This window comes from Falco biarmicus, chromosome 1, assembly GCF_023638135.1.
Source record: "Falco biarmicus isolate bFalBia1 chromosome 1, bFalBia1.pri, whole genome shotgun sequence".
NCBI lineage: Eukaryota > Metazoa > Chordata > Aves > Falconiformes > Falconidae > Falco > Falco biarmicus.
The window spans coordinates 10,470,546-10,491,824 of NC_079288.1; the positions used below are offsets into that span (position 1 = coordinate 10,470,546).

The window sequence follows — 21,279 nt, forward strand, 5'->3', positions numbered from 1 at the left end:
AAATTGAAGGGCAGGGAGAAAGCATGCCCTGCTCTGCTTCAAACTGAAGGGGATGTGCCCTGCTCTGCTGGAGGTGGGAAATGAGAGAAACTCAGTCACAGAAAGGCTGCTGTACAGAGACTTATCTGTGCCCAGGTCCTTGGAGGCAGAACAAGCAGCAACAGATTCAAATTGAATGACAGAGGGAAAGTGGACCCTGCCCCAAGGGCAGGGAGAGACCCTTGGCAGCCCTCCCAGTCCTGACAGCCCTCCCAGTCCTGACAGCCCTTCCAGTCTGTGCTCCCCAGTCCCCATTGCCTTTGCAGTCCTCCTGCCTCGAGGCAGATGAGCAGCTACAGAGGTCCGTGGGAATTTCCTGGATTTCACTATCGTAAGTACATGGTGATGCTGAACAGTAACTTCCTAAAAAAAACCCAAATGGTGAAAAAAAAAAATCCAGCGCTACCCTGTGCTTTTCCCATCTCCCCTCCATCAGCACTTTGCTCACCTTCCGACACACCAGCCCAAGGCTGACAGGTTTCAGCAGCCTGTGCTTCATGTTCTGGCCAGAAGCAGAAAGCAAAGTCCATCCCCTCTCCGTCTCCATCTCCTCCTCCTTCTCATCTCCATCTCCTCCCCCCCTCCTCCTCCTCTCCTATTCCTCTCCGTCTCCTCCTCTCCTCCTCCCTCTCCCCTCCCTCCTCCCTCTCCCCTCCCTCCTCCCTCTCCCCTCCCTCCTCCCTCTCCCTCTCCCCTCCCTCCTCCGCCTCCCTCTCCCCTCCCTCCTCCGCCTCCCTCTCCCCTCCCTCCTCCGCCTCCCTCTCCCCCTCCCTCCTCCGCCTCCCTCTCCCTCTCCTCGGCAATAGCAGCTCTGCCAGTACTGCCACACAGCCAGCACCACCTCCTCACCTTCCCAGCACCCAAGCCCCGCTCCCAGCCAGCCTGTGGCACACGCAGAGAGATGACCCAGCAACCCCATCCCCAGCCAGCAGCACCCGACGGGCTGCACAGGTTTGGCAAAGTTCAGCCAGGTGAGAAAAGCCTCTATTTTCTCCTCAGAAAACAGCAATAATGACACATAGCTGATCTAAGTAAGAAAAGAGCAGTTTATATACCGCTTTTCAGAGAGGAAACGTACTTGTTCCTGGCACCAGTTATGAAAACCCCTCACCACATGATGCAAGAGTTAATTTTAGCTTGTATCAGTCTTTATCACAACAGTGAAGATTAAAGTTTCACCCAACATCACAGTCAATTACAAGCTCAGTGTCGAGTTAAGCCCCAAGATTTGGGCTGGAGATAGCGACGGTGTTTGGCACAGCCCAGCCTCAGCAGTGTGTAATGGAAACTCCAGGGCTGCTTTTCAGGGAAGGTGGAAGTTCAGCAGAGAAGGGGCTGTGTGTCACAGGAGAGGACTGGGGGGGGGGGGGGGGGGGGGGGGAATTTAAAAAAATCAGCAAATGCATAATTTAGAGAGAAGAAAACAAAAAAAAGTTTTTCCCAAAATAAAGGCAGCAGCCCAAGCTGCCCCTGCCAAGAAGGAAGTGAAGGACATGACAGCGCGTCAGTTCCTCCCAACGCTCCCTACAGTGGCTGCTCAGCTTGGCAGGCCAGATCCAAGGGGACATCCCTGTTGGAAGGGTCCTGTGGCCACTCACATGGGGCAAAGGGGACAAGCCTCCAGGTACTTCCACGCTCAGCAGGAGACACCCTCCCAAAAGCATACGGGACACCTGGGGGCTGCAGTCCATGCCCAGGCACAGCACATGCTGCGTTCCCTCCTAAGCTGAAGACTTGACTGAAGCTGAAGACGCTGAGCTCCCTCCCAAGCTGAAGACACTCCAACAAAGTCTTCAGCTTGGGAGTGAGCCCATCACCTACTACCTCTGGGCACACACCTCAACCCCAGCTGTCCCATGTGCCTTCTACAGCAGTTGCTGCGTACATGGGGCTTCTTTGAACATGGCCCTTGGGTAACATCCATTTTTCTTGTGCAGGGTTACATGTGGGTGGCACTATCATGTTTAGGATAGGATCAAACACAAAGGGAAAGGGTGATACCCATGATACCATTAAGAATTCTCATCACCTATTCTTTGTTCCACTGACCCAGCACTTTCCTATGCTTCTCCAAACTCTCCTTGCCCCCAAAAAGCTCCCTACTCTGCTACACTGGCTCACAGGGAGGGGTGCTGGGGTTTGGGGGGCTTGGTTTGTTGGGGTTTTTTTTCTATTGTAAAATCACCTATTAGCCTCAGTAGGGCGAGGGACCATCCCCATCCTGCAGCCAAGCAAAGTGGCATGGAGCACACACAACTGAGGGTCCCTCCCAGAGGAGCCCCCAACCTCTGCCCCACGCTGCCTTCCCCACCCGCAGCTCCCTTGCGACCACAAAGGACAGCAAGAGCTCATGCTAATTCCTTCAGCCTATTCGGAAAAACAAGTTTACACGTGAGATTTCAATTGGCTCCGTCTCTGCTTAACTACTCCAGCTGTAAACAAAGTAAGTGAGAGACAAAAGCACTACAAACAAGCAGCGTGACCATTTCAGAGGCCTTTTTGTGAGCTTTAATTGCCAAACCCACTAAATAGATTAACTTACAGCATAAACAAGCAAAGTAAATCTTTCCCCCAAGGCCCTGTGTATCCAAAGGAAGCTTTAGAAGTTGCTTCCTGCCATTGTGGAGACCCTGCTGGGAACCCAGGAGCCTTTTAGTCCCTGGCTTGGTTGCCCAAAACCTTCAATTTACTTCCAGCACCGCTGGCTGCAGCACCACAAAAGACAGATGACGGCAAGGATGGTTTTGGCTGTTCCCCACCACCCACGGGCCAAGGGGAAGCACGCCCGTGATCCACAGGCGCTCCCAAAGCTCACGGAAGGGTGTGAGCACCACTTCGACCAGAGGACCCGGTACAACCACAGCAGCAGCAGCACCATAATCAATGAGAAGAAAGGAAGACTGCACATGAGGAGGCAGACCACGGAGGGGTGGGCATCCATCCAACAGTAGAACGGCCAGCAGCCACCAACTCCACCAGGCTGTTCAGCCCCTGACCATCTTCAAACAGGCCACAGCACTGAAACATCACAGCAGCATCCACACTTGCCGTTTGAGAGGGGAATGATGAGCCCAGGCATGAAACCTTTCCCAGCCCTGTATTCATCTCTGGGAAAAAGCAGGCTCAAGCTGTGCTGGAGGCTACTGCTGCATCCCAGATGTGCCAAGTCCTGCAGATGCTGGGACTGGATCACTCAGGGCAATCCCATCGCAGTGAGAGAAGCCCAAGGCCCTGGACCCTCCCTGGCTGAGGGTGAGTCCCTGAGCTGGACCATCCCTTGGCCTAGCCTAGTGCTGACCTCAGAGCTACATTCTATCAGCCCAAGAAGCCATGGAGAAGACAAGCAGAAAGGTATCGTCTGCTCCATGTGAAGGGTCTATCCACCACGCTCCATCCCTTCTCCATCGCTTGGTGACTATATTTGAAGGTGATACAACAGCAGTGAGGGACACTGAGCACAACACACCTCTGAAAAGCCTCCAGCCAGGTTGGCACAGCCCCGAGCAGCTGGTCTCCCACATGCAGAAGTCCCCAAATGCCCCCAGTCGCACTCCTTGCTCACAGGTGGGTAAGAGCTCATACAGCAAATGCAGCCTGAACCCCTCCCAGCCCCATGATGGGCAGGAGCATCATGGCACAGGAGGCCCTTGCAGGGCCAGTTCTTCACTGCAGCTCTTCACCAGGAGCTGAGCTCCTGCTCCTGGGACCTGGCATGAAGCTGACTGCAAGTGCCCAACTGCCAGGGTCAAAGGCTACCCCCTTCAGCCTAAAGCATCACACTCAGTGTTCTGGCTGGAGACCACAAGGAGCCTGCAGGATGCTGTTAAATACTCGCTATCCTGCCATCACTTCAAAGCCAGCACCGCAATCTGGCAGCTTAGGGCCCACCAAAGGAGACCCCCAGGCTCCAGGTGTGTTCGGTCCCAGCAAAAGTGGATTTAAACCCACATAGCCATTTCTTCACCCCATCCAAGGTCCCTAAAGGATTAGCACCCACCATCATTCAGAGCAGATCAACCTGGCAACAATTTGCATTTAATGAGCAGTCCTTTGGTGATGCTAGGCTTGTTGGCTTTGATTGCCATCGGGTTAATTGATCCAGGGAGGTTAGCCTCAAGCAGAAGTCCTCTCAGATAAGCAGCATTCACACACATGGATGAGGAGCAGCGGGGATGTCACCCAGCCTGGGTCTGCAGGGCTGGTGTTTGCTCAGTCAGACTGCAAAGCCTCCACGCCCGAGAGCTGCTGTAACTCCATCATGCACCCGCGGGCGGTGGGAGGCTGTACACGGTGTCTGTACCGATTTGCAAGGTTTGTCAACACAAAGACACCAAGAATGAAGAAACATTTGTGAAGTTTCACATGTACAGATTGCCAGAAACAATGAGAAAAGGGAAATGCCACCTGAAAGGATGAGAGCTTGTTTGCAGAGAAGCCTCTGGGCTGAGGGTTTAAATAGACATAGAGTGATGGGGGAAGCAGCTGAAAGGGGAAGCGTTTCATCCTAATTTGAGACAACAAAGAATGGGCCTTTGTGGAAGGGATGAAAAACACTTTTGCAAGCTCAAGCCAACACGGTCTTTCCTACAGTGTGCACATACCAGCCATACACCCGTCCATGCAGCGCTGCACTAGAACAGACATTAACACAATATTGAGAATACCTTGATGTTACAGCACAAAACCCTCCAACATAGGATAAAAAAGATGACGAATTCCATACTGCAGCAGCTGCTAAGGACAGTCACAAGACTGGGCTGAAGCTGATCTCTTCCTGCTCGGCTGGAGCAGTGTTGGGCAGCTGTGAGCAGCGTGACCAGGGAGGCGATGCTCCAGCGTGCCCTTCCATTGCCAGGCACCCTCGTCACATGAGATGCTCATGCCAGGCTCTGCCCACTTCTGCTTAAATCCACCCCAAATTAAGGACCAGCAGCATTTCGGAGCACCCAAGCTGCTCTCGCCCCAAGCAATGTGGGAATTTTGGGCATCTGAGGGAAAACCAAGCCCCATCTCCATCACTCTTACAAATACAGTCCCCCTGCAGCACCGAGCACCATTGCTGTGACAATGATTTGTCACAGCACCACAGGACCGTGTCACCCAGCCAGGCAGCGTTTTCCTATTCCCCTTTTAACTCAGCAGAGAAGGTCACGCTCGCATCTGTTGGCTCAGAACCTCTGCCGAGCTCTCCAGGGCCAGCCAGCCCAGCACAGTAGGGAGGGAGCGCTGGAGCCCACTCTTCCCTGGGCACACACCGGGCACTCACCAGCCCCCTCCAGGAATGGCACAGCGCAGGTGGGAGCACTGAAGCACACAGCTGCCAGGACCGACCTGTGGGCTCCGTCTTACCAGCAGGAGACCCAAACCTGGGTGAACTCTCAGATGTGGCAGGTTACAGTTAAATACAGCAATCACACTTGCAAGGAGAGGACAGCTGAGACGAAAACAGCCAAGCCTCGAACACGAAACCCCACCACGTTGTTTCCAAACAAACCGCGCTTCCCGTAGCATCGCACTGCCTTCACACCCGACGGAGCCAGCTCTCTTCCAGCTACGCATCTGCAAACTCAGCCGAGCATCTCCTGCTGCACAATGCTAGTGAGGGAGTGGATCATCCGACCGCAAACCGAAGTTGCCTTTTTTTTTTTTTTTTTTTAAGTGGCAGAGCTTGAAATCAGAGATTAACAAGCCTGAAGGAGCTCATGCCTGGCCACTCATGTATTCCAGATGCACATGCTATAAATGCAGCTTGCCAAACAGGATACAAGGCATAAGAAAATAAAGCATTTTATCTTCAAGCTTTTCCAAGAGGGTATTAGAAACAATGGGGAGGAAATACAAAATTAACACTAGAGAAGAGCAATTGGCAGTGCCCCTTGCGAGTCTGTTCTTCATTACAAGGCTGCCTATTCAGTAGCTTTCATTAGGAAAATCGCATCGCAGAGCCATTCCCAACAGTGTCCCTATTTCCTAATTAAGCTTCGCCAAAGAGACACGTCTTTTAGTTACCGCACGGCATACAATCACAACAATTACCATTTCATCGCATCCTGGCTGCTGAAAACCCTGCAATTAAAGCATCTGAGGAGTCACATAGGCACGTCATCAGGGAGACAAGTTCTCACGTCGTGCTAATTGGCGGCCAAAGCCATGATCAGAAAAATGGAAACGTTGGGTTTTGGTCTCCATGCTGGGAAAGACGCTCAGGAGCTGCAGCTGCTCCCCGGGCTCCCACCCAGACGGCCGGTGACGAGGGCTCAGTGCCAGCAGCAAGCACGAGGGAAAGGTCCTGTCCACCCCCCTGGGCTGCAGCACAGGGTGAAGCTCACCACAGCCTTGTGCATATCACACCCATGCCACCAGCTGTGCTTTCAGGAAGGTGAAAAACCCCAGCACATGCAGCGCAAGGGGGATGCAACTTTGAGTGGTTTGCAGGGGTCACCTGCAGACCCTCCGATGACAACTCTGGATGGGTGGGACCCTCACAAGAAATGGTTGGCACTGGAACGGTGACAAAAGGGTCCCCTCACCACCTCTGGCCATGTCAGGTGAGGCAAGGATGGGGAGTCCCACAATACCAAGCCTCTTTGGGAAATGCAAAGGAAGTCTTGTAGAGAGAAGGGAAAGAGCCTGAGCTGCAGCTATGGAGCCTGCATTGCATCCACAGGTCACATTCTCCTCTGCTGCAGTCAGGAGTAACATTCCCAGCCCAAAACACCTCCCCTGCCGAGCACGGCTGCAGAGCACAGAGCTGCAGCAAGAAAAACCAGCCTGGCTGCTGTGCAGTGCCCCACGGAGGGAGGGGGGCACAGTTTCCATAGGAACCTCATCCCCCCTCCCCATCCTCTCACCTACTGCCCAGTGCAAGTTCAAAGTGTTGATGGGAGCAGATTTCAGATGCAGCAGGAGCCTCCCATCTCTCAAAAACAACCTTGGGGCACTCACCTGGGGGGCTCTCCCCTAGCAAACCCATGCACAATTTTCCACTTGCAAAATAATAATGCAAAAAACTAAAAATAGGCAGCCCCGTCATGCCAGGAACAACTTAGCGGTCACCCAAAAAAGAGAAGTCGAAAGCACCCCAGGTGAGCTGCAGCGTGGCAAGGCTGCAAGCGGTCCCCATGCCCCTGAGTGGGTCCTGGTCTCCACCACAGCCGGAGCACCACGCTGACTGCAAAGCTGCTGCCACATTTGGCATCCCTCAGCCCTGAGGGCTGCTACAGCATGGGGAGCACACCCCGTCGGAGCGGCGTACAGTACCTCTCTGCCAGTGCTTTCGTCTGGATTCACTTCTTCTTTCTTGGTGCAAAAATCACGTCTTCATTTTCACGTTCAGCAAAAGGCACATGGTGACAGCTTTGGTTTGCTTTCCTCCAAACTCAGGTGCCCTGATCTCCAGCGGGGAGGAGGGACTAGCCAGCTGCACCATCCTACAGCACCAGAGATGTGAGGCTGCCAGCGAGGAGCCCTAACCCCCTACCCCAAATACACTGGTGTGACAGCTTCTCCCTCTGCACAAGCACCTCCAACACTTTTCACCCCCTTTCCTCTCTCCCCGACCAGGCTGCGGAGCTACCGGGAGCAGGAGAGCAATGGCCGCACGATGCCAGGGAATGCAGACCAGTGAGCTCCCCCCACTTAAATTCCACAGGACATCATGAGGCTGGAGCTGGCCCCGGACCAGATGCACACCCCTGGCTGGCAGTGCAGACCAGGCACTGCACTGCCCAGCTGCCTCCCTGCAGAAACCTGCAGTGCATCACCCTGCCCAGCTCCACCAGAGCCCTCCAGCCTTGCAACGCCACAGTAACAGAGGGATGGAACCACTGCAACAACCACTGCTAGGCTCCTGCTCTTTATCTTCTCATCTTTCTAGGTTTAAACTCTAATCTGAGCAACACCCAAGAGCTCCAAAACACTTTGCAATCGTGTTTTGGAAACAATTTGCAACTCCATGCAAGTTTTTGCTCTGAACAACAACAACAAAAACCAGACCCCTCTGACACACACAAAAATGAAAGCATTGACATCCTGCATATCCCTGGAGTTTGCAGGCTCTGCATCAAACCAGGATCTAGAAAATTAATCTAAATGGAAAAACTAAACAACTTGCAGCTGTTCAGCATTAGCCCCTTTAACAGCAGGGCAAGCAGCACCAGCCTGCAGCTACCTGAGCAAGTTTTCACTGCACTGAGAGCAGCAGCAGCACCGAAAACGAGCCATTAGCAATGTTAAGGGTGCTGGGGCGACAGCAGTGAGATTTTAATAAACATGAAAACAAAGGTCTGAAATCTCTTTTCTCCCGCTTTCGTTAGTGATTTGAATCAGCCTAGCCTTTTCCTCCCTTAGGGTTTACACCGCCCAAAGCAGCTAAACATCCTTTCGGGGAGGCTGCGGCAGAAGCAAGCGGAGCAGGAGGCCAGGGTGGTGCTGGGCACCCTCGGGTCGGCACTGGCCACGCCGTCAGGCCATGGCAGCTCCGGATGGAAGATGCTCCTTCGCAGGCACAGCCATCGGCACAGGCTGGTGCACGAAGCACCACAGGGACATCTCAGGGCTGGCACCTGTCCAGACTCCGATGGCAGAAGGATGACACGCTGCTGGGTTTGTCACATACATCCCAAACCACATCCTGTTGCCAAAGCAGAGCCCTCCCAGGGGTTACACCTCCGGCCCCTCAGGCTGTGGGGACCCGGCTGAGGGTGATGGGAGCAACAGGTGACTCCTGGCCCTTGGGTCCCCCCAGCCCGGGGAACAGAGCTCCTGCTGCAGTGACACGGGGTGACTCATTGCCACCCCCGCCACCAGCCCTGCCAAAACTCCAGGCAGGCACTGGAGAGCCCCCGGGATTTCCCGGGGACCCAGGCATGGCGGGGTGGTCCCCTGGGGCCAGGCAGGGCCCACACCTGGGCCCCGGGCTGCAGCTCTGCGGGGCGCACGGAGCAAAACAAGTACAGTCCAGAAATGAGTCACGGCAGCGGGGCCGTCCCCACCTGTGGGTGACACCGGCTCCTCCTGGCCAGGGCACGGTGGCCACAGACCGTGCCGGGCTGCCAGGGGACCCCGAGGGAGACGTGCTGCAGGGTGTCCCCTCCCAAGGCTGCAAAGGACCTCAAAGTCCCCAGCACGGGGCTGGTGACACCCCCGCTGGTGGGTTTAAGTGGAAGCCCCCAGCTGCACGGGAACCCCACACACACCGGGTTCATTCCCCCTCCTGTTACTTGGGACGCCCCCAGTTATAAATGTTCCTCCCCCCAATCACCCAGCCCGCTCCAGGCACAGCGGTGCACAGCGCTCTCCCGCTACACCGACACCCCCCCCCCCCCCCCCCCACGTGCCCACTGGGCGCACAGGCTCCCCGGTTACACGGACACCCCGGTTATAAGGAACCCCCTGCTCGCCCACCCCCTCCGCAGACACGAGGCGTACAGAGCTATCCCGGTAGTACGGAGCTCCCCGGTTACACCGCGCCCAGTGGGTGCACGAACCCCCCCCGCCCCCGGTACACGGAGACACCCTCCCCGCTATCCGCACCCGCGGCGCTCCCACCTGGGGGGCGGCTGCCGCCGGGGCCCCCTGCCCATCCTCGGCGCGCCCCGCCGGCTCCACGCCGGGCTGCGCTGCGCTGCGCTCCGCGGCGGCGGCACCGGCGGCACCGGGGCGGGCGGGGGCGGGGCTGCTGGCGGGGCCCGCCCCGCACGTGTGCGCCCAGCGGCCCCGGGCCCGCCCGCCCCGGCCCCTCCACCGCGTCCCGGCCTCTCCACCGCGCCCCGGCCTCACCTCTGCCCGCCCGTCCTTCCCGCCCGCCCATTCATCCATCCATCTATCCATCCGTGTACCCCCACCCATCCATCCACCAGCCCATCCACCCATCCATCCATCCACCCACCCACCCATCCACCCATCCATCCACTCATCCACCCATCCACCCATCCGCCCACCCATCCACCCACCCATCCACCCATCCATCCATCCATCCATCCATCCATCCATCCATCCATCCATCCATCCATCCATCCGCCCACCCATCCACCCATCCATCCACCCACCCATCCATCCACCCACCCACCCATCCATCCATTCACACACCCATCCACCCATCCACCCACCCATCCACCAGCCCATCCACCCATCCACCCACCCATCCATCCACCCATCCACCCATCCACCCATCCACCCATCCACCCATCCACCCATCCATCCATTCACACACCATCCATCCACCCACCCACCCATCCACCAGCCCATCCACCCACCCATCCATCCATCCATCCACCCACACACCCACACACCTATCCATGCATCCACCCACCCATCTACCCCCTCCTCCTCCACCCACCCCTTCATCCACCCATCTGCCCATCCACCCGTCCATCCACCCATCCTTCCCTCCCTCCCACTTCCCTGCCATTCACCCAGCTGGCCATCCCCTCAGCCACCCACCCATCCTAATGAACACTCTGTATTACTCCACCACTTCCCCTTCCACTCTTCACTCTTCCACTCATCCACCCCTCCATCCATTCCATTCCTCCATTCCACCACTCATCCATCGAGCCCCCCATTCTTCTATCCACCCACTCACCCACCCATCCATCCCATTACCCTGCTATTCATCCATCTACCCTTCCCTCCATCAAGTTCTCCTTTTCTACTCCCATCCATGCACCTTTCCAACCCTCCACCCGCCACTCCATCCTTCCCTCCCTTCATCCATCTGTCCATCCCTCCAGCCACCCACCTTCCCATTCCCCTGTCCCTCTCTCCTTCCCTCCATGCCTCCATCCTATGTATTATGTGAGCTTGTTTTCCTTCCTCCCTATGCAGCCCTTTACCCATCTCTGCTGGAAGAACCCTCGGTACCAACAGTGCAAAGCCCCCCACAGCCTGGGCTAAGTGACACCAGGCCAGGGACATGCTGCTGGTTTCTGCTCTGGAGTCACCTGAGAATGGCCTTTTCCTGCTGCCTTCAAGGTTGCTCCAGAGGAAGGGCCTGTGCCACCTCTGCCGCCGTCTGTGCTCGCCCCCCACACCTTCCCGCTGGCCCACCTGCCGCAGGGGGCTTGTGGCTGGATCCAGCCCAGCTGACACTACGGGTAGGGGCAAGAACCTGCCTTTGGGTTTCTTTGCAGGTTTCGGTTTTTCCGCTGTTACTGATGCGCCGAGATTCGAAAGCTGCTCAGGGGCCGAAATAGATGTGGGTTTCACAGTGAGATTCCAGAGAATTTTAAAAGAAGCAAGCCCAGGCAAAGCCAAAATACCCTGCAATTGGTGACCCAGGGAAACAACCACCCTCTGCACAAACTGCGTGGGACACTGGTGCTCAGCGCCCCGGCTGCCTCCCGCCGCAGCTGCAGTGCTGGGGCATCGCCCTGCACCAGGCGAAACCTGTGTGAACGTGAGCTTGACCTTCCCCAGCTGAGCGGCCACCAGCAATTCAGAAGAAATCCTCCGGTGGTGGCAAAAATAGCAGGAAGGGGAAAGTCTCATGTCATGGCCCCACCTGCCCCGAGGCACTACGCTGCAGAGCTGCCCGATCTCAGGTGGAGCTGGCTTTGTGCCGCAGCCTTGCCTTGACCTGGGCTCCTCACGCAAGCTTTAAAGGCTGAAATTAGTTTCTGGGATAGCAACCTGATCTTTCCCATCACTCCTGCCCCATTCCTACCTCCTGGTTTCAGAGCCAGCTTTTCAGGTGTATCCATAACCAGAGGAATTGGGACATGTCAGAGGGGTTAAATCTGAAGAGGCCAAACTTCTCCGGGTGTCAGAGCTGCAGGGTGTCCCCTCCTGTTCTGTGCCCTCCCCACCTGACCTGCTGTGAGCTGATGGTGGCATGCTGCAGCCTGAGGAAGTTGCCAAAAACAGTGGCTCAGGGGGCTCGTGCCAGCGGAAGGAAGCGGAGGGGCGCAGGGAGGTGCTGTGCCATGCCCCAGCCACCGCTGCTGTAGCCTGCAGTGACAAGAATGACAAACAGCAGCATGGTGGCCACCAGGCTGGAGCAGCCACCTCAGGGAAAGGGCTCCAGCACGGAGGTACCTCCAAGGGCTGCTGACAGCAGCATGCTCATGGCAGCTCCTGGGAGCAGGGCACTGCGCTCCTCCTCACCGCTCAGTTCTTCTCATTTGAGTTCAGGAGTCCCTCAGTGCCATGATCTGAGGTGACAGCAGGGCAGTGCTAAGGGATCTCAGATGGCTTTTAGGGGCCACAGGGAGAGCAGGGGAGGCAGCCCAAGCTGCTCCCACCCGTGCAGCAGCGTTGCATTCAGGGCGGCTGCAGTGACACCGAGGGCAATGCCAGAGCTAACGGAGCCCCAGCCGGCGCAGTGCCGTGGGGCACGCCGGCAGCCTGCTGGGCACGTCGCATGGCTCCAGAGATCAGTTCCTTCCCCTCCCAGCCCCAGCCGGGGAGGAGGAAGCTGAGGCTGTGCTCTAACAACACGCTTATTTAGACCTTTGGGTTCTCAGCACCAGAGTAAACACGGAAACAGCACGTGATGCGAAACACTGACCTGGGGTAAACACCCTCTGCCAGGGAAACGCGGGGCCAGCCGGCTCCGGTGGGCAAGCTTTGCTCCAGAGGTGCGCGGGCTGTCAGCACTGCTCTGCTTTCGTGCTCGCCTGGTCTTGTTTGTCCTTCCACAGCTGATGCGGCAAGATAAAAAGACCCAAATATCAAACTGCGAGTTCCAGCTAACTCAGCAGAAAAGCCCACACCAATGCAAATTCAGAGGGCAGAGATCTGGCACATCACTGCTACCAGATGCCCAGGAGTCACCACCTCTGCTCCAAAGGATGTTCAATAGCCGATACAGGGCTAGAGAGAAAATATTAAAATATAAATGTAATTTTTTCCACAAACAACTCCAAAGTAATTCATGGAAACACTTGGCTGGGAGAAGAACGAAGTAATTGCTGAATGAAGCCCCTTGGGTGATAGAAAGTGATTTCCATAAAGAACATTTCTAAGCAAATCAGGTTTCCGATGTATGCAAAGGCACCGAGGTGCACGAGGGCCGGCCAGCTGTCAACATTTCCCACGAAAGCAGTCATTCTGCTTCAATCAAATCATTTTTTGTTTCCAGGAATGTAAACTCACAAACCCAAATCTCCTTTGCCCAGCTTCTATTTTGGTTCCTCATCCTCCGAATCAGCACAAAGGCACCTCTGACAGGGAGGCTGCTGAAAATGGGACTTACCCCTGACTCACAGAGATGCTCAGAAATCCATCATGGTCATGTTCCCATTCCTTTCTACTCAACACATTGCTAAAACCTGTATTGGTACTATACATATACTTCCCCGAACCAACGACGCTGCTGATTTCTATGATAAATACCTGTAAGATGGCTGTTCTGTCTCAAATCTTGCAGTTCAGTTTTCTGCTTAAATGCAGTGTTTATAAGCTAAACATAAGAATATTGCTCAGGGTGTGATGACCACCAGAGCATTGACAAGAATGCTCAAAACCCAGGCAGGAAAAAAGTCTGTGGATAAAGACTCATCACCCAGCTCATGGCTGGAGGGCTCACAAACTCCTGCTCTCCATATCCACACCCGTCACAGCAGAACCAGGAGGTTACAAACCAAGAAGCCACCACTTTCTGCAAATGCATCTTTTCGAAGATTTTTTTTTCCTTCCCCATTCCAGCAGCGGTTCCCACCGCGCTGGTAGCTGGAGGCTCAGGGATGGGGATGCTGCCCTAAAGGAGTTCTGCAGGTGCAGTGAGGACCCTGCCTCTCTGCCGGCGGCTTGAACCAGCACTGCAGCTCGCAGGAAGGAAGCTCCTGTTGCAACCTCCTGGCTCCCCAAGGATTTGCACAAGCTCTCTCCTTGCTGGGCCCCTCATGTGCTGGGAGGCCATGGGGCAAAGCTGACCCCCTCACACCGCCGCATTGCCCCAGTCAATGCCCCTCACTCCTCTGTCCCCCAGCTAAGGGGTCCCTAGGTCTAAACAAGGGGAGAGCAGCAGGCTTTGGAGCTGGGAAGCACCCAAAAAATCCCATGCAGGCTTCCCCCTCATCCTCCTCCCCTGCAGCAGCTTTCCGCCAGGTTTCTGCAGGCAGGCACTGTGTCTCTGGCCCTGCTGACCCTTTGCAAGAAGCCCAGTGGAAGGTCCCCTCTCCCTGGGCAGCACCTCTGCAAAGGCAGAGAAACTGTCCCTCTGCAAAGGCAGAGAAACTGTCCCTCTGCAGGCTGTGATCTCCCTTGGCCAGGTCAAATTTCCCCATGCAGGTCTACGCCTGCCCTGAAACCTCTCCCCCACCCTAAATCCACCGCAGCCTGCTGCCCTCCCCTCTCTCTCTGGAGACCTGGGCAGGAGGCACAGGCAGCATGCAGGAGTCCCCAGGATGCAGCAGGCAGTGGGATGCAGGACTCGGCTGATCATCCAGGAATGAGCAGGAAGAAGGAACAAAACAGGCTGGCTACGGGCTGCCCTCTCAGCCAGAGAGGTGCTGAGGTGTCCTTGCTGGGCTCGGACCAAGCCACACAATAGAAATCTAATAACTCAGCTCCCAAAAAATGCCATAAAATCATTATCTCTAGGCACAGGCCAATGGCTGCGGACCACAGCCAGCGCATCTCCCTAGGATGGTTTTGCTGCTGTCCAGACTGTGGGTTTCTACTGGATTTGGAAACTCCGTCCTTACACAGACACCGAGGACATCATGTGCGGCTGTGCCCGTGGCTGCAGTGGCTCAGCTACCATGGCTCTAGGTGTGCTCGTTGCTTCCTTCTCCTCATGTTCACATAATGACAGAGCTTCACATCCTGGGCAGAGCAGCTCTGCAGCCTCTCCCTGATGCCTGCACAGCTTGAGAGGGAAGGGGAAGCAGGATCCACTGAAAAGGGAACCTGCTTTCTCTCACTGTTTCCCCGCCACGACTTGTGTTTTTCATTTCTCTGGTGCAACTCAAAGGATACTGAAAGATTGCTCATCACCACCTGAGTCCGAGCCTTGAGAAATTAAAATGGGCCACAGGGTTCTGAGTGGCAGATCTGACCCCAGATGTTCCCCTCCTAGAGAGGTGAAAATATAACCTTAAATGACCTGATCGGGCAATGTGCCGGAGGTTTCTTGGCAGGCTCTGAGATGGAAGGGCTCCAGAGCTGTCACACTTTCGGCAGGCGAACACTTGTCTAAGCTGCACTTCCCTGTGCTCCTGCCCCGTGCAAGGGCTCGGGGTGGCTGCAGCAAACCCACTCTAACTCCTGGCTCTTTTCCACCTCCTTTCTCAGGTGCCTTTTTCCATGGAGAAAGTCTGATCCTGGTACTGGAAATCATGGCTCAGGCTCCCACACTGACACTGATGCTCTGGGTGACAAGAGTGGGTCACTCAGCCCTCTGTGCCTCAGTTTCCCGTCTGTGATGCAGCAAGTCTTGCTCTGGTTGGTCCATCCTGCAGCTCTCGGGACCATTTCTATTTCAGTCTCTGACTTTTGCATGCTCAAAGCCACATGGATGCCTGCTGGAAGCCATCCACACTTGTCACAGAGAGAAGCAAGATGAGTAGAAGTCTGGATAGAATTTTGATGCAGTAAAGCCAAACATTGTCCCCCTCTGTAATATTAACAATTATAGTGGCACTTGTAAGAGAAAGAGCCACACACCCCTCCTGTCCCCACAGCCACATCACGCTGTGGTTTGGGTTTCTGAGTGAGCTGTGCATTGCTGTGCAAGTGTCCAGTGCTCTTTCTGGGATCCAGTTTGTAGCTGGTGGTGGGTGAGGCAGAGCTGTGGAAAAGGGCAGGAAAGGACAAGAAAAGGATGGATAAATCACGGCTGGGATGGAAACTGAGGGCAGCCAGCTGGACCTCAGGGGATCATCCCCTTATCTAAGGCAGAACTGCTACATAGCCATCCCTGACAGACATTAGTCTGCCCTGTTCTGGAGCCTGCTGGGGACCGGGGACCCCCAGCATCCCCAGCAATGCCAGCATGGCTCTGTCCTTACTGCGACAAAGCCTCTCTCGGTAACCACCCTGGTGCTAGTGAGTCCCATGACTTCTCTTACTGCCAGTGGCTTATGGAGAAGATCACTTCATCGTGCCCTGTGACTATCTATTCTTTGTGTCAAAACACCTGCCTTGGCTCAGTCCTCCCGTGAGCACACAGCCCCAGTGTCACCAGTTTCCCAGCCCTTTGCTTACCCGACTCAGCTTGAGCCACAGCCTGTGGATGAGACGCAGCACCACGGGGACACCTCCCCAGCACCGAGTCGAGCAGAGGGTTGGTTTGCACAACCTCTCCTCATCATTCCTCTCCTTTCAGCCTGGTGGGCATTTCCCCACTTGCACTTAAGCAGGCAAAGATGCTCAGCTGCTGCCTTTTGGCTGCTGCAAGAGCTGCAGCCGGGCTTTACTCAATGGCCCCTCGAGGCAAGATGCTGCTGCCGACAGTCCCCTTACCCGCAGAGAGCTGGCCTGTCCCAGCCTTGCTGAACAAAAACCTCTCTCCCGGAGCTGGAATACCCTGGTCCTTACATGTCGGAGCTTCCTGCCCTGCTCCAGTTCCCGCAGGGCCCGGCAGCAGGGCGGCTCCTGGGCTGGACCACCCCGGGGGCCACCGGGAGCCCCGGCGAGGCAGCCCCGGTCGGGGGCAGAGCCCGGGCAGCAGCCGGGACTGGCGGCGCCTTTCGCACGGGCTGAGGTTTCCACCCTGTGTCCTGCCAGAGAACTGCAGCGATGGGCCGGGGCTGAGCACCGCGCTCAGCACCCCTGCCACCCCCAGCTGGGCCGTGCGCCCCTGGAAAGCGCCTCCCCAGGGAGGGGGCTGCCCTGGCAGCCTTTCTGGGGGCAGCGTGCCGGGGGAGCGGTGTGCATGGGCACCGTGATAGCTGTGGCCACGGGGACCCTTGCCCAGCATCCTCTCTCCCAGCCGCCTCTGAGCCTCCAGAGCCACCACCACCTTCCACTGAACAGAGCATCTCAGCTCCTGGTGAATCCCTTGGCAGCAACATATACATATATATAGATATAGATATAGATATATACACAGCCTGGATCAGGGAGCTTGCTCTGGGCACCGCAGGATGAAGACTTGATGAAGACTTGGCCATAACCTGTTGGCCTCGCTCCATGTTATGGTGGGGCTGAACAAACCTTCTGGGGAACCACCAGAGCTGGTCTCACGTTGGCAGTGTGCTGTGCTACCCCCAGCCCTGGGGGGACCCAACCACACTCCTGGGTGGCTCACACATCCAGATGTGGAGGCGGCAGCGTTTGAAGGATGCTGTGAACCTGGAGCATCTGCTTCTTCCCTGGTTTCCAGCCCAGGAAGTCATGAAGTCCTCGAGGCAGCACCCACCCAGCCGTGCCCACATCCCTGTTGCCCAAAGGCAGAGGCACATTTTGGATGCACATTTTATGATGGACAAGTGAGGCATCAGTTGTAAATCTGAAAATTGAATCAGTGAGTAGAAGCCACATGTTCCTGCATCCCTCTGGAGCTGGGCCCTGCCTCCCCAAATACCGGTGCTAAAACCTTCTGCAGGTGACAGCCCAGAGGAGCAGGGGACAGCCAAGCTCCTCAGCGGGGGCGCCTGGGGCTGCTGGGGCTCTCCAGTGGTTTTGCTCTCAAACGAGCCTGCAGCAGGAGCGGGCCAGGCCCAGGACAGCAAGGACGGTGGCTTCCCCGCTTCCCAGCACCCTGGAGGGGCCCCTCTGCCCCGGGCAGGACCCATCCCCACCCCGGGGCTGGCGCCGGTGGCTCGGTGCTGGGACCCCGGCAGGTGGCAGCAGGGCCCCAGGGGGACTGTCACAGGGCAAGGCGGGGGCGGGGGGGGGGGAGGGGGTCGTGAATTCCTTTTATTATCTTTTTATTATTATTATTTTGCTTTACATAAAAATAGCCACCCCATGCAAATCCACTGTAGATGCATCTTGGGATAAACTGAACTGGGAGAGGGACGTTTGTCCTGATCAGCTGTGGCAGTCACCCATCCAGGTGACAGACTCACCATCCTCTGCAGGCATCTGAATTACGCGCCCGGATTAGCGGTGAGGAGAAACTGGTATTGGTAGGCAGGGTTTATCTCACCGAAAATGGGACAGAGCTCTCACCTGCCGGGCACAGGGCCCCCTGGCACCCAAGGGACAGAGGCTGCAGGCAGGCAGGGCTGGCCGGTGCCACCAGGGGAGGGCTCTGCTGCCCAGGGAGAGCCCTGCCTGCCTGCCCCAGCGACCTGGCTGCAGGTCTCAGGGTCAAAGGAGCCATCAAGGGAGCAGCAATGTCCTCTGAGGTCACTGCTGCCTTCAGTGGGAAAGGCTTGGAGCCATCCCACTTTGTCCTGAAGCTTGAGGTGCTTTCAGCAAAGGTCCGGAGAGGACCCAACCTGGCCTGGCAGTGGCTGGGAATATGCAGGGGTTACAGGAGGCAGGGAAATGCCAGTGCCCAGTCTCCTGAACAACCTCCAGCACATGCCCTCGACATGCAAAATCCCCAGAGGAAACCTCCCACGGGCAGCGAGCCCTTTCCGTGCCAGGAATTCACCTCCCACTCCAGTACATGAGACGCTGCTGAAATCGCATTGATTCCAACATGCCTTTGGCCATGTATTTAATGTTAAGCACATGCTTTAAGGGCATTTTCTAGAGGGCTGCAGGTGAAAGGATGCTGGGAGCTTTGGGGAAAGCAAACATTGATAATAACAGCACCTCACAAACCTTTTGGAGATCCCTACCAGTCTGCTTACCTTCAGACCCCAAGCTGGAATAAGTCCCAGGGAGGGAGTGAAGGGCAGGAGAAGGGGACAGGGCAGACAGCCACATCCCCAGTGGACAGTGTTTTGCAGGTCCTGGGGTGGGAAAAGATGGATGTGTTGACCAGGAAGCTGGCAGTAGAGGATGCCTGAGACTTGCTGGTGCCAGTCCAGGTTCAGCAAGCCCGTCACCAAAATGGGGAACTGCCTGCAAGCTGGTAGCAACCACAATAAGGCTTTCCCAGGGAGACCTCACTGCCCAAAGCAAGCAGCTGTAACCACAGTGTTTTCCTGAGCCCTGGTCAAAACATCACTTGATTTCTCTTGGGCTGCAAAACTGCATCACATTCACCAAGGGAACACACAGCCTTTGGGAGCTTTTTATAAAGTTACCAGAACACTTGTTCTGCCAGGTGATCCAGCAAACCCCTGGAGCAGACCCCCAGGAACCCTCCTTTGGGGGCAACAGGGCAGGAGGAACAGAGCAGGCAGGGCAAAGGGAGGTGCACGGGTGGGCAGCAAGTAGCTCTGTGTGAGGACCACAGCAAGTGCAAGACCTCTCCAGGCAAGAGGCCCCCATGGATACTCTGCTGCCCTTAAATCCTTAAACTTCAGTCACGTTTGCATCCCTCCCAGTGGCTAGCTTCATCCTGATGCTCTAATTCACATTTATGGTAAACCCACTCAATGCTTGGGACCATCCAAGGTCCCATCAGTGTTTCTAGGCTCTGATTTGCAACCTTTTGTTTTCAAATGAGGTGATTATAAAAGCAACCCCCCTGGTCTATCGGAGGCCAGCAAGGGTGGATGTGTTGCAGATATCTCCGTGCTCTCTGGATCTCAGGCAGTGCAGAGTTGTGTACCTTCATCTCTGTGTTTCGGGGTGGCACATAAGCAGCCTACACCAATAGAGTAACTGTCACAGGAACATTTTACTGCATCCATCACTGTGCACCTATTGATGACACCAAGTGACCAGTAGACCTGTGTCAGGGACAGGAGGAGGGAGCAGCGATACAGGCAGTGAGGTCCTGGTGCAGTATTTGATGGGTGCAAGGTGGTCACAGCCAGAATCCTTCCTCCAACGGGCAGCATCTGTGTGCATCGGTCAGGGTGACGGGGACAGGCAGCAGCACCCTGGAGAGAAGGCTGTTTTCCAGCAGAAACAAAACCAGGCAGTGTGCTGGGAGAATGGTTTTGCTTTTCTCTAGCACATGACAAACACTGAAAAACAATAGGGGATTACTGAAGCCATAGAGGGTAGGGATGGGGTATGAGCATGCCAGGAGAGAAAAAGAAGCTTTTACCTCCTCCAACCCCTTGTTACTAAGGCATCTGGGAGAAAGGATGAGAACTACAACCCTTTCTGCTGTGGACAGCAAAAAGTTTTAAAAAGGGTGCAAGCATCATTCCCCTGCTGGATATCTGGGGAAACCGATGCTGACCCAGGGTCACCCACTTGCCTTCTCTCACCATTGCCTCAAACCCCCTCCATGCTTCTCAGACGCTCTCCCCGCCGGCAGTCCTGGTGCTCGGGCACGCCAGGGCGTGCGCAGCGGGGATCAGCTCGCAGGCAGGCGACGGTGCCGCTGAGCAGCAGTCGACAGCGAGGAATTCAGCTCTGCAAACAAGTGCTCCCAGCTGCTCTGCCCTGGCAAGGGAGCTGGATGAGACAGGGTGGTGCCCGCCACCAGGCACTGGCACCCCGTGAGCTGGGGCAAGGGGTCGTCCAGATGGGCTTGGGATGGTGGAGACCCCCAAAGCACAAGGATGGTGTGCAGGGAATGCTGTGCCTGGGCAAATGTGGCACTTGTTGGCTGGGGTCTCACAGATGCATCCAGCCCCCATCGCTGACCCTCGCATGGACACAACACCAATTAATGACACTGATAATGGCTGGAAGTGTGGGGACAGCCCTGAGGTAAGGCGCCGGAGCTCTGCCCTGGCACTGGGGTGGGCAGCCCAGCATAGCTGGGGTCTCTGTGTAAACCCAGCCCTGGGATGGAGCAGGGCCAGGGCTCCGTGTCCTCGGGAGGGAGACGCAGGCAGGTTCCTCTGATAGAACTGTTGGCCCCATCTCCAAAACACCGTGTCTGGGGCTCACACGACGTCTCGCTGCCCAGCCTGAGCTGCTCTCCCGCTGCCTTACCACAAGTTCCCCTATTAAAAGGTTATAGCCTCTCGAAGGCCACTTCATCCCAGCTTAATACATACTTACTTATAATTAGGTTAGGATGGCTGCCAAAAAGAGACTGAATGCTGCAAAGCGCTCTGGGTAAGGCTCCTGAAAAACATGTTTCCCGCTGTCCTGCCGGGGTGACATGCCTTCACACGGGGCCAGGCCAGCACTCGTCCCAGCATGGTCTCGACAGTCTCCCTTTGCAAAGATGAGTTGGGGGTGCTGGAAGCCCCCCAGCACTCACTGTGCCCTCTCTCATGTCAAGAGGATGCTTTGCTTAAGGAAGATATAAACCCAAAACTTGGATGGCTGTTTGCATGACCCTCTTTGCCCAGACCCATGGGTAAACCCAGCCTGGCTGGC

At 56.0% G+C, this 21,279-nt stretch overlaps 1 protein-coding gene across 3 annotated transcripts in view; it reads right to left on the minus strand.

Moving 5' to 3' along the window:
• Positions 1-11,723, minus strand: part of PIK3R5 (phosphoinositide-3-kinase regulatory subunit 5) — a 64,614-nt gene extending 52,891 nt beyond the window's left edge. For 2 of the 3 annotated variants that reach the window (XM_056344630.1, XM_056344595.1), the window contains exon 1: positions 9,589-9,740. The gene's annotated coding sequence lies outside the window, so the exon portion shown is untranslated. Of the gene's footprint in view, positions 1-9,588; positions 9,741-11,704 lie in introns of those variants that run through there. The other variant, XM_056344622.1, reaches the window with a different exon arrangement.
• Between the last annotated feature and the right edge of the window lie 9,556 nt (positions 11,724-21,279).